This window comes from Marmota flaviventris, chromosome 14 (assembly GCF_047511675.1).
Source record: "Marmota flaviventris isolate mMarFla1 chromosome 14, mMarFla1.hap1, whole genome shotgun sequence".
NCBI classification, from domain to species: domain Eukaryota; kingdom Metazoa; phylum Chordata; class Mammalia; order Rodentia; family Sciuridae; genus Marmota; species Marmota flaviventris.
Window position 1 is genome coordinate 37233635 of NC_092511.1, and position 12442 is coordinate 37246076.

The window sequence follows — 12442 nt, forward strand, 5'->3', positions numbered from 1 at the left end:
AGGAGCAAAGAAGAAAAAAAATTTTGAAAAGAGTGAAAAAAGCCTTAGGGACTCATGAGAAACCATTAAGTGAACCAATATTTGCATTATGGGAGTCTCGGAAGGACAAGGGAGTAAGGAAAGAACAGGAAGCTTTTGAGGAAATAATGTCCCCAAACTTCCCAAAACTGGGAAAAGAATGGATATCTAGACTCAAGACATGCAACAGACTTCATCCAAATTGTCAAGTCAAAGAGAAAGACTTTTGAAAGCAGCATGAGAAAACAAGTCCTGTCACATAGTAGGGAAGATTGTCAGACTACCAATGGATTTCTCTGCAAAATACCTTGCAGGTTAAGAAGGAGTGGGATTATATACCCAAAGTGCTGAAAGAAAAAAACTTTCAGATAAGAAATACTACATTGAACAAAACTATCTTTCAAAAAGGAAAGAGGGTCTATTGGTCCCAGCTATTTAGGAGGCTGAGGCAGTAAGACTGCTTGAATCCAGGAGTTCACGATCAGCCTGGGCATCATAGCAAGACCCTATGTAAAAAAAAAGAAAAAAGAAAAGAAAAGAAAAAGATACAAAGACTTCCCTAGATAAAACAGAGTAAGTTCATCACCACTGAACCCTGAACCTGCATTGCAAGAAATGCTTAAGGGAATCCTGCAATTTGAAGTAAAAGACACAACATGAAAACATAGGAAAGTATAGACTTCACTGGTATCATTAAATATTTTGGCAAATATAGAATACTATAATAATGAACTATAAATCACTTTTAATTCTTGTTTAGAAGGTAAATGACAAAAAGTATTTAAAAACTATAAAAAATATAAAAAGATCTAATTTGTGACATCAATAACAAAGTGAGTGTGGGGTAAAAAGTACAGTTTTGTATATTATTGAAATTGAGTTGTTATCAACTTAAATTTGATTTTTATAAGTGCTTTAATATACTTGATTTTAGTCAAAAGACTGAGAAGTGACACATAAAATGTTTTAGTAAGCCCTTGGCTACCATGAAAAAAAATACCTACAGAAGAAACACAAAAGGACATCAAATGGCCAAAATAATCTAGAGAAAGAATAACAGATCTTAAATCTGATACTTCCTGACTTCAAAACATTCTAAAGCTAACTTAATCAAAAGTTCTGGAAATAAAGTCAGAATAATAGACTCATGGAAGAGAATGAAGAACACAGAATTAAACCCACACATTTACAATCAAATGATCTTCCACAATTGCACCAAGACTACACAATAGGGGAAAGATAACTTTTTTAAAAATGGTGTTGGAAAAACTGGATATCCACATGCAAAAGAATGAAATTGGACTTTTATGCTACACATACACACAAAAAAATAAACTCAGATGGATTAAAGACTTAATTAAACATAAGACTTGAAACTCTAAAACCCCTAGAAGAAAACATAGAGAAAATCTTTATGACATTGGCCTTGGCTATGATTTCTTAAATATAACACCAAAAGCAAACCAAAACAAACAAACAAAAAAGAGACAAATGGGATTATATCAGATTAAAAAGCTACAAAGCAAACATCAATAGAATGAAAAAGGAATCTCTGGAATGGAAAAAAGTGCAAAGCATGTATCTGACAAGGGGTTAATACCCAAAATATATAAGAAACCTCTCCAACTCAATAACAAATAATAATTACTTTTAAATGGGCAAAGGACCTGAGTGGACATTTCTCCAAAGAATACGTCCAAATAAGCCAGGCATGGTGGCACAGGCCTGTAATCCCAGTGGCTCAGGAGGCTGAGGCAGGAAGATCAACAGTTCAGAGCCAGCCTCAGTAAAAAGCGGAGTGTTAAGCAACTCAGTGAGACCCTGTTTCTAAATAAAGCACAAAATAGGGCTGGGGATGTGGCTCAGTGGTTGAGTTCCCCTGAGTTAAATCCTTGGTACCAAAAAAAAAAAAGAATACATACAAATACCTAACATGTATATGGTGTATATGAAAAGATGTTCAATACCAATTATGAGGAAAATGAAGATCAAAACCACAATGAAAAAATAAAATAAAAACACAATGAGCTATTATCACCTCATATCTGTTAGATGGCCATTGTGAAAGAAAGGATGGAAAGAAGAGAGGGAGTCAGGAGGGGAGGGAAAAAGGAGGGGAAAAGAGGGAGGGAAAGAGGAAGGAGAAGAAAAATTACGAATGTTGGTTGACAAGGATGTGTAGAATGGGATCCCCTGTGTACTATTCTTGAGAAGGTATGATGGTGGAGCACTATGAAAATCAGTTTGGAGGTTCCTCAAAAAATAAAAAATAGTGGGCTAAGGATATAGCTTAGTGGTAGAGTGCCTGCCTGGCATGCATGAGGCCATGGGTTCAATCCCCAGTACCATAAAATAAATAAGTAGCTATAAAAATGTGTTTAAATTAACAATAGAATTACCATGTGATCCAGCAATCCCACCTCTGGGTATATATCCAAAAGAATTGAAAACAGAATATCAAAAAGACATTTGCACACCCATGTTTACTGGGTGAGTGGGAAACAGCCCACATGTCCATTGAAGGATTAATGGATATAGAAAATGAGCTATAGTCATAAAATAGAATAGTGTTCAGTCTTTAAAAGGAAGGAAATACTGAACGTGGATGAACCTTAAGGATATTCGGCTAAGTGAAAAAAGCCAATTGCAGTGGGACAAATACTGCATTTTCTACTTACATGAGCTATTTGAATAATCAAAGTCATAGAAGCAGAAAAACAATGATGGTAGCCAGGGACTGGGCAGGAGGAGGAGTCAGAGAGTTGCTGTTCAATATGTGTAGTTTCAGTCATGCGAGGTGAGGATGTTCTAGAGATCTGTGTATGACAATGTACATATAACTAACAACACTGTACTTACACACTTACATATGTGTTGAGAGGGTAGATCTCACATTGTTTTTTACCCCCACACACACACAAACTAGCCCCGTTCCAGAAAGATATACCACTCACTGATCTTCACGGAAAATCAACCGACTGCTCATGACAAAGATCAGGCCCTTGGGTTCAATCTTACACACCGTCATTAGAAGCCAAAGAGTACATTTTTTCAATTCCATCTATTCCCATTATCTTAGGATGTACTTATGTAAAAATTATATTTTTGTAAAAGGAGAAAAATATTATTCTCTGCTCTTAAGACAAGTCGATTAAATGATTAAAAAAAAATACAGTTCCCTGAGTAACCCTGCTGATCACCAGCTGTGAGAGCCACAATCAATGAAAGCAGAGAGAGTGCAAGAAGCAGGAAGCCCCAGGTTATGTGTGTAGAGGAAAAAAAGCATCCCCAGACAAACCCTTACCATTCCCCAGCCAAGGACTGCCTTTGCTCTGGCGCCGGGAGTCTGGGCACAGAATGTGGAACTTGGAATTCACCCTGGAACTTGGCATTGTCACTTCCTTCGTTGTACAGACGACCCTCACAATCTGACCGGCAGTCTGAATCCACAGAGCGAGGCAGTCACTGGGGACTGATGGCCAAGTCTGCCAAGAGGAGGCCAGGAGGGATTTCCTTGGCAACCAGGCCATGACCGGGGCTTTTTCTCGCAGACTCCGAATCTCAATTAAGTTGGCACACAGTGGGCTCCACTCCGGGTAGGCTCACCTTGACAGACGTGTGTGTGGACCCAGGCAGCCAGTTTATGAATTTACGAATGAAAAATACAGCTGTCAGGCTGGCAGTGCGTGGCCTCCTTTCTCAGAATGTGCGTCGCCTGGGAAGCTGAGTCTGAGGGTTGTTTAATGAGAAAACAGCACAAGCAAAATTCACCAGATGGTCTTTAAGAGATTCACACCCACCACAGGGGTGCCATGCTTCAGTCCATGAGAGAGGTACCTCTTCATGCCCAGACAGGGCTTAAAGGGGCATGACCCACATCCATGGTGAGGGCCCCGGGGTTGGATTGAAGAATGTCAAGTTCTGCACTGACTGTTTGTAAAACTTTGGCAAAGTAGCCCTGCCCTCAAAGATTCTGTTTCCTCATGTATGATGAGAATAATTGTAGCAGCTATATTGTTGGGTTATTGTGAGGATTAAATGAAAGAAGTGAATGTTTATCAAAATACTAGGCGTACAGTTAATCTACATGCTTGGTAGTTATCAACATCACTACTGTCAATGTTACTCTGCTCTGTGTGTAACCAAAAACCTAGAACTTTCCACTTGCTAAGTGGAAACATATCCTAGTCTTGCCTCTGAATCTTAGTAGCCCTGCCTGGATTTTAGGGATGCCCCAATTCTTCATGGCACCTTCACCCCCAGTCTCAGACACCAGCAGCACCCATGATGATGGTGGTTGAATTTCCCCAATTTCCAGGATTTTTGACTAGGGACAAGGTAGAGTCATCTCGTGGCCTGTCATATATCCCTGTCCCTGATTCTGCAGTCCCCAGTTCTTTTGCCCTCCCTGCACCCCCCTCTTCTAAACAGCTTTTTAGTGCCAGGACTTGAAGGCAGCCACAGGGAGGGGCAGGGTTAAAAATCAGGCTTGAGCAAATGTCTGCAGGAATGCGGGTGCCAGTGTAATGTGTCTGGCAGATGTAACTCCCCGGCTGTCTGGGATGGGGATTATGAGGCCACATGGGCCTGTGACTTGAGCAAAACAACAAATCAAACCAAGAAACACATGTCTGCTCTTACATGTGGACTCAGACCACTCTACTCCAGTGAGGCAGGTTCCCTGGAAGTGGCATCCCCACTGACCACTTTTGGGGCTGAGAGCAGCAGGTAGGTCCCTCCAAGCCAGATTTACCTCCTACTGTCTATTCAGAAACAGGATTTATTTATTTGATTATTTATTTTTTCTTTCTTCTTTGCATGTGTGTGTGTGTGCGTGTGTGTGCGCGCACACACACACACACACACACATGCCCGCCAGGGATTTAACCCAGGGGTGCTTAACCACTGGGCGACGTACCCAGGCTTTTTTATATTTTATTTTGAGACAGGGTCTTGCTAAGTTACTCAGGGCCTCACCAACTTGCTGAGGCTGGCTTTGAACTTGTGATTCTCCTGCTTCAGCCACCAGAGCTGCTAGGATTATAGGTGTGTGTCACCATGCCCAGCCAGTACCAGGATTTCTTTGTTGCCCCCCAAACACATCAGCCCAGTCCCACTTAACAGCTTTTGCTCACACTGATCATCTCTTAGCTAAAATGCCCTGCTCTGCTTCCTTCCACTTGCTAAATCCTACCTCACATTCAGGCCAGTTTAAGCCTCAACACTTCCTGGGCCTTTGAATACCTATTAAAATAATGACAGCATGGTCCGTTTTCAGAGCTGCCCTTTGTTGTTCCACTCTCCTTTGACTTCTTATTGTGAAATGTTCCAACTAATTTTGCTTCCTCCACAAAACACCTGGAAAACAGGATCTCTTTCTCCAGCAGGAGCTGGGGCACATAGATGCTCAGTAACCATGGCTGATTGGATTAAGAGTGTGGGTTAAGGAGAGAAATCTTTCCCCCAACCCTCTTTCTCTGCCTTGTTTTGGGGGGAGAGGTTTGGTTCTGCTCAGATTTTTATAATTTTATGTGTCAGCTTTAAATAGCACTGTGTCCTCAGCCCATCATTTAGCTCTCTAGGGCCTCAACATCCTTCTTAAAATGGAAATGGAAAAAATTTCAAGTTGGGAATAAAGTAAGAGAATGCTGATAGTATGCTGGGCATGTTGTTATTGGTAAATAAGTGTATTGATTCATTTTTAGATAGCTGTTCTCAACTGGGGGACATTTGGCAGATATCTGGGAATATTTTTGGTTTGCACAACTGGGGTTCCATTGTGGGTCTGTGCTACTGGTGTCCATTGGGTATGAGCCAGGAATGCCACCCAACATTATGCAATGCACAGGACAGATCCTCAAAACTATGACTAAAAATTATTTGGTCAAAAATTTCAATTGTGCTGAGATTGAGAAATAGTGATTTACAACAGAACACAACCACCAGTGTGTCACCACAGTTCCCATTTTACAGATGAATCAGACGGCAAGCCAGAGTAAGCAATGGTGCCAAGCCCATCTGGGGCTTTCACAATATCTTGGAGCTAAATGAGTGGTGAATATAAAATATAGCTGGGTTTGGAGCTAATGAGTGGTGAATGTAAAACCTGATCTTTCTGAAGCCAACCACCATCCACCCACTTCCTAAACATCACAGGCATTGCTGGGGACACCTTACCACCCTCCTCTTCTTGCCCTTGTATTTGGGACCCACTCTCCTTTGACTTCTTATTGTGAAATGTAGTGCACATTTAGAAAAGTTCACAGAATGTAAATGTATGACTTAATGAATTATTAAAAAGCAAATATCCCTGTATCTACCACCTAGGTCAAGGACGAGAATATTGCCAGCAATCCCTTCCTATAACCTTGGAGGAGATGTTTCAAAACTGGAAACTTTTGTGGTTATAGAGGAACTGGGAACCTTGAAACCTCTTTTTTGGAGGGTCCTAGCCTAAGTGAGGCTGTGTGCATCCTGGGGAGGTATGAGATCCCCAGCCCCATGGGAGGCAGCCAGAGGAAGGAGGAGTGCTTGGTGGGCACAAGGTGTCTGCCAGCCCCAAGCCCTGCCCAGATCCTGAAGCAACTGTGCTTCATTCCAGCTGGGTTTGTAAGCAAGTCTGAGGTCAGATTTGTCAGATGTGGGATCCCTCCTCCCTCAACTTCAGACAAAAGGGAAGCAGAACCAAACTTGGGCCTCCAGACACTCAGAAACAGCATGAGGAAGGCAAGGGGCTTTCCAAAGATGGGAGCATGGGGCAGTTTGTAGGGCTCAGGAAGTGGGTGAAGAAATTTAGGAAATCCTTTTGGCAATTTCAAATATTAAATATGTGGGAGGGGAGTACTCCATTTTCTGTCTTTCAATAAATATTTGGTAAGTAGTGGGGTGGGTTCTGTGCAAGCACCAGAAACGGCAGAGAACAAAGCCAATGCCAGCCCTGCCTCCCAATCCCATGGTGTGAGGGGAGAGAGGAGTCCCTGAGCAGGTAATCCCACCTCAGGTGTGTGTTGGGAATCAGCAATTTCAGGAGAGCTAAGTGAATGAAAGGCTCCAACCCTGAAGCCCCCCTCCCAAGGTTATCATAGGCTCATTTGTAATATTTTACCCTTCAGACAGTTAAATCTTGCAGTGGATGGTTTGTTTGGGACATTCTGTTGGTGACAATAAGACTCCAATGGGGAAGCAAGGGGATAATGAAGAATAAATGAGGATATACAGCAATTTAGGAAAACTCAACAAGAAATGGAATTTCAGAGAGAACTCTTCCTCCTGCTCTCTAGGGAGAAAGCAAGAGTGAGAAAGTTCATTTGGTTGGGAAGCAAAAGGAGACACCTAGAGTCTAGACACCTAGAATCAAAAATGCCTGAGAAGCTTTCCCTCTGCTTTTGTATTAAGGGCTATGTGACAGTGTAAGTCCAAGAACTCCACCCTAGAGGCAAAGGAGGCTTCGGTCCAGGCTGGAGGTTCAGGCAGTCACATTTCTCCCCAAATAATTTACATTAACAATTTACAACTTCACTTCTCCAAAGATATCTGCAGCTTCTCCCTATGAGCAATTTGCTTCAAATTTGCATAAAACTCTCCAGGGAAAGAAAAGTCCACTTCTATCTCTGTCTCAAGAGGCAAAACACTATCCAGGCCCAGGCTTCTGCCACCCTAGAAATGTAGAGTTGGAGATCCTAAGATCCTAAGATTTTAGAGAAGCTAGGAATCTCATTTTAATAGTAAAGCCCATCTATCCTATTTGTTTGATTGATTGTGTTAAAATATACATATCATAGATTGTGCCATTTTAACCATATTCAAGTGTACAGTTCTGTAGCCTAAAGTACATTTACATTTCTGTGCAACCACCTGGACCAGACTGTTCATCTCCAGAACTTTTTCATCTTTTCAAAGTGAAACTTTGTGCCTCTGACATTCATGTATTGAAACCTAACCATTTATGCAATTGTATTTAGAAGGGGCCTTCAGAAGGTGATTAGGTGATGAGAATGGAATCCACGTGAATGGGATTAGCGCCCTTAGAAAAGAAGCCCCAGGGAGCCTGTTTACATTTTCTGTCAGGTGAGGATGCACAGAAGGTGTCACCTATGAGGAATGGGTCCTCACTAGACACCGAATCTGCCAGCACCTTGATCATGAACTTCCCCACCTCCCAAACTGTGAGCAATAATTTTCTACTGTTTGTAAATTATCTAGTCTAGGCACAGAACCACCATATGACCCAGCTATGCCACTCCTCAGTATTTATCCTGAAGAATTAATGTCATCATACTACAGTGTTTATATACGTGTTTATAGCAGCACAATTCACAATAGCCAAACTACGGAACCAGCCTAGGGTCCATCAATGGATGAATGGATAAAGAAAATATGGCATATGTACACAATGGATTTTATTCAGCCATAAGGGAAAATGGAATTATATTATCTGCAGGAAAATGGATGGAACTAGAAATTATATTAAGCAAAATAGGTCAAATTTAGAAGGTCAGGGGTTATATGTTTTCTTTTTTTTTTTTAAAGAGAGAGAGAGAGAATTTTTTTTAATATTTATTTTTTAGTTTTTGGCAGACACAACATCTTGGTTTTGTATATGGTGCTTCATGTAGAAGCTAGAAAGGAAAAAGAAATAGAAAGATGGCAGTGGATCTCATGGAAATTAAAGGGAGATCAGTAGAACAGAGGAACGGGACCACGGCGTGGAAGGAGAGAGGCCGGAAAGTGCCAGGGAGTGATATTCAAATAATATTATTAGGATTTCAACCACACCAGTAGTGCACCAGTGTTCCAATGTCTCCACATTCTTGCCAAAACTTGTTATCTTCTGGATTCTTGTTTGTTTTTGCAGTGCTGGGAATTGAACCCAGGTAGGCTTGCTAGGCAAGTGCTCCACCAGGTGCTTACACCCTCTGCCCTGGTGTTTGCTTTTGCTAACATCCATCCTAATGAGTATGAAGTGGCATCTCATTATGGCTTTAATTTACATTTTCCTAACAACTGTGATATTAAGCATCCTTTTGTGTATTTATCAGCCATTTATATTTCTTCTTTGGAAAAATGTCTGTTTGGGTTCTTTGCTCATCTTTTAATTCTTTTAATCATTTTTATTTGTTTTTTTCTCTTCTGTTGAGTTGTAGGAGTTCTTTATTCCTCTGTGGTTCTGAACACTCACCTTCAACTTCAAAGTGCTGTACTTACCCAGCAAACAGCCTATAGCAGGGTCTCCCACCCAGAATCCTTTAGTGGACTGTGAGGTCGTTTTGTAGGTCACCACTGCATAAAAAGAAATGAAGCCAAATGGGATGGGAAAATCCAGAATTCACTGCCAGGTAGAAAGATGAAGTAGTAACATTTTGTCACACTTTTGTCATATGTATCTGTATACATATACATACGTCATGTATTCTGGTTCACAATGAAAAAGAAATGGATTCATTCCTGCGATTTGTAGTACAAAATGTTTGAAAAACATTACCCTAAAAGTTATCAGAATCTGCCCTCCTGGAAAACAGTTAAGTAACCATCTATTGTTACTTAGGCATAATTCACCTTGGAAGTTCTCATATATCGCCTTGATCCACTTATCAAAGTACTCGCCCTAAGAAACAGGGCTCTGCTGAGGTGGGGGTGGGGTGAGTGGGAGTGGCCTGCGATTCCGATACATGGTGTAGGAGCAGTTCATGAGAATGGCCATAGCAAGGGTGCCCTGTGCTGGGTAGATGTGGGGCATCACAGGATGATAACTCCTCTGAGGTAGGACTCACCTCTGCCCCTTTGTGAGAACAAGAACAAAGCTGCCCCTAAGATAGGAAGTGTCCTTTGCCTGGGATGCTGCCTGGGAAGTAGATTGTGTCGCAGGAAGAGCACTGGACTTAGATTAGAGGTTCGAATAGACTGGACAACTTGGATCAAGGTCCACCATCTGCCCAAATCCTTTTTCGGATGAAAACACCAACCTGCATCTGTTAAAACCAAGATGTTAATGAGGAGTTAATATCCACAATGAAACTGTCAAGACCAAAGGACAAAGGAGTGACCAAGCTTGGGAAAGTGCCTGGTGAGTGTCAGATGTTGTTATTCACCAATTACCACTTCCCTGACCTTAGCTCCCAGAGCCCCAGGCAGCCTCCAGGGGCTGAGAGTGGGGATGAGGTCTGCAGGGAGCCCTGGGACTTAGCCCTTGCCCTGCAAGCTTTGGGCAGGGACAGCCTCGGGGATAGTGCAATGCTCCACCTGCTCAGAGACATATAGGAGCAATGTCTGCCTTAAGTTCTCAGCCACAGGTGATACATACAGATACCAAGTTCTGCTTTAATACCATCTTAACTCTCAGCATGTTAGGTTCTGGCCGGCCTCACCTCTGCAAGGAGACAGCTCTGCTCCTGGACCAAGGAAGGTTCTGGTTTCCAAGGCAAAGAATAAATATCCATCCAGTGCTGTCCCTCACCAACCATGTCTAGGAACTTTCTTGGGGACCTCTTTGGAAAGAGTACTGTTTTCTAATCTCCTTTGCATTCATCTCCACGCCTCCCACAGAGTGCAGTACACAGCAGAGGCCTGATCATAACTCCTTTTGGGGCCCATGGATGAATGGATGAATGGTGAGGACATAGGACACCCCCTCCCCCATAAACTGCTAACAACCTAACAACTCTTTCATAAGGAAAGAGGGATGTGAAGATGAGGTGGTACAGTGGCCTATCCCAGGGGGACACCTCCTCCTGGCCTGCCCACATTGCTGGATCACAGAACTTCATAAGAACTTTTAAATGTAAGTTATTTAAATGAGTTTTCTTGGGGGTTTTCCAGGTAAGTCTATTCTACTCAGAAAAGTGACTTGAAGGTACATAACTGTTCCAATGATTCTAAACTCTACCTTATTCAAGATGACACGCAATTATTAACAACTCAGTTATTAACAACTGTTGGCCAACCAGAGTGGTCCTGCCTCAGTTGGAACAGGGTCCTGAAGGCCCCCTGGTCAGCCAGGCATTAACCCTTTAGATGTTGAATCAGGAGGTCAGAGGGAGCCAGGCAAAGTCCTCACAGCAAGGAGTGTTTACCATGCAAGGCAAAATTATTTACAGCCTGTTTGGTCACATTGTTGTAAAGGGGTTAGAGGTTGGCCCTGGCCCTGTGGCATCTGCAGAACACTCACCTCTACCTGAAGGTCTCAGGAACACTCTTTGCAGGACACAGCTCCTCTGTCTCCCACATCTCCAGAGTACAGATGCTCAGCTTCAGACCACCTAAGCCCAGAACTCTCTCCCCTGCTGAGTCCAGGATTCCCAGGGCCCCTGGAGCATGTGAGGCCAGAGTGGCTCTAGGAGAGGAGGATGAGCTGAACAGAAGCTGAGGGAGGGCCTGGCCTGTGCACAGTGTGGAGATGGGTGGGGTAGTCAGTCATGCCCCTTGATTCTGCCACTATGTCAGGGTAAATCAATCACCCACCCACCCATGGCTCCAGAACCCAGAACTACCAGCCTCCCCCCCCCACCTCAGAGATCAAACAGCTTTTTGTTTTAATATTTATTTAGTTGTAGATGAACACACCATATCTTTATTTATTTTTAATGTAGTGCTGAGGATCGAACTCAGTGCCTCACACATGCGAGGCAGGCACTTTACCACTGAGCTACAGCCCCAGCCCCCTAACAGCTTGTTTTTCCAAGTCCTCAAACACAAAAGTTCACACACACTCTCTCTCTTCCCGTGGACAGTAGGGCCAGTTGCCGTTGACCCTTCCCTAGTTATATAGGATATAACTTTCCACATGGCCAGCTCTAGGTTTATCATTTTGCCATTTGCTTTCTATTCATTCCAGCTGATCTTTATTTCTTTTTTTCCTCTTTTCCTGACTTTTTGTTGTTGGTGGTGGTGGTGGTACAATTTTTTAAATTGAGGTGAATTTCACATCACATAACATTTCATAATAACATAAACTTAACCATTTTAATTCATTGCATTCAGTACATTGAGCACATCTCTCTAGATTCAAAATTATTTTTATCACCCTAAAAGGAAATTCTGTACTCATCAAGCCATTGCTTTCCATTTTCCCCTCCCACCCAGCCCATAGCAACATCAATATGTACACTGCCTCTATGAATTTACCTGTTCTGGATATTTCATGAACATGGAAACATACAATGTGTGGTATTTTGTGTCTGGCTACTTTTACCTAGCATAATGTTTTTGAGGTTCATCACACTGTAACATCTAGAAAGTCTTTGTTACTTTTATGGTTGAATAACATTCCATTGTATGTGGGTGCCACGATTTTTTTTTAATCCATTTATTCATTGGGCTGTCTCCACTTTTTGACTCTTAATAGCACTTCTATGAACAGGGTAGACACATAAATATTTAAGTACCTGTTTTCTATTTTGGGGGGCTATATACCCAAGCAATGTTACTG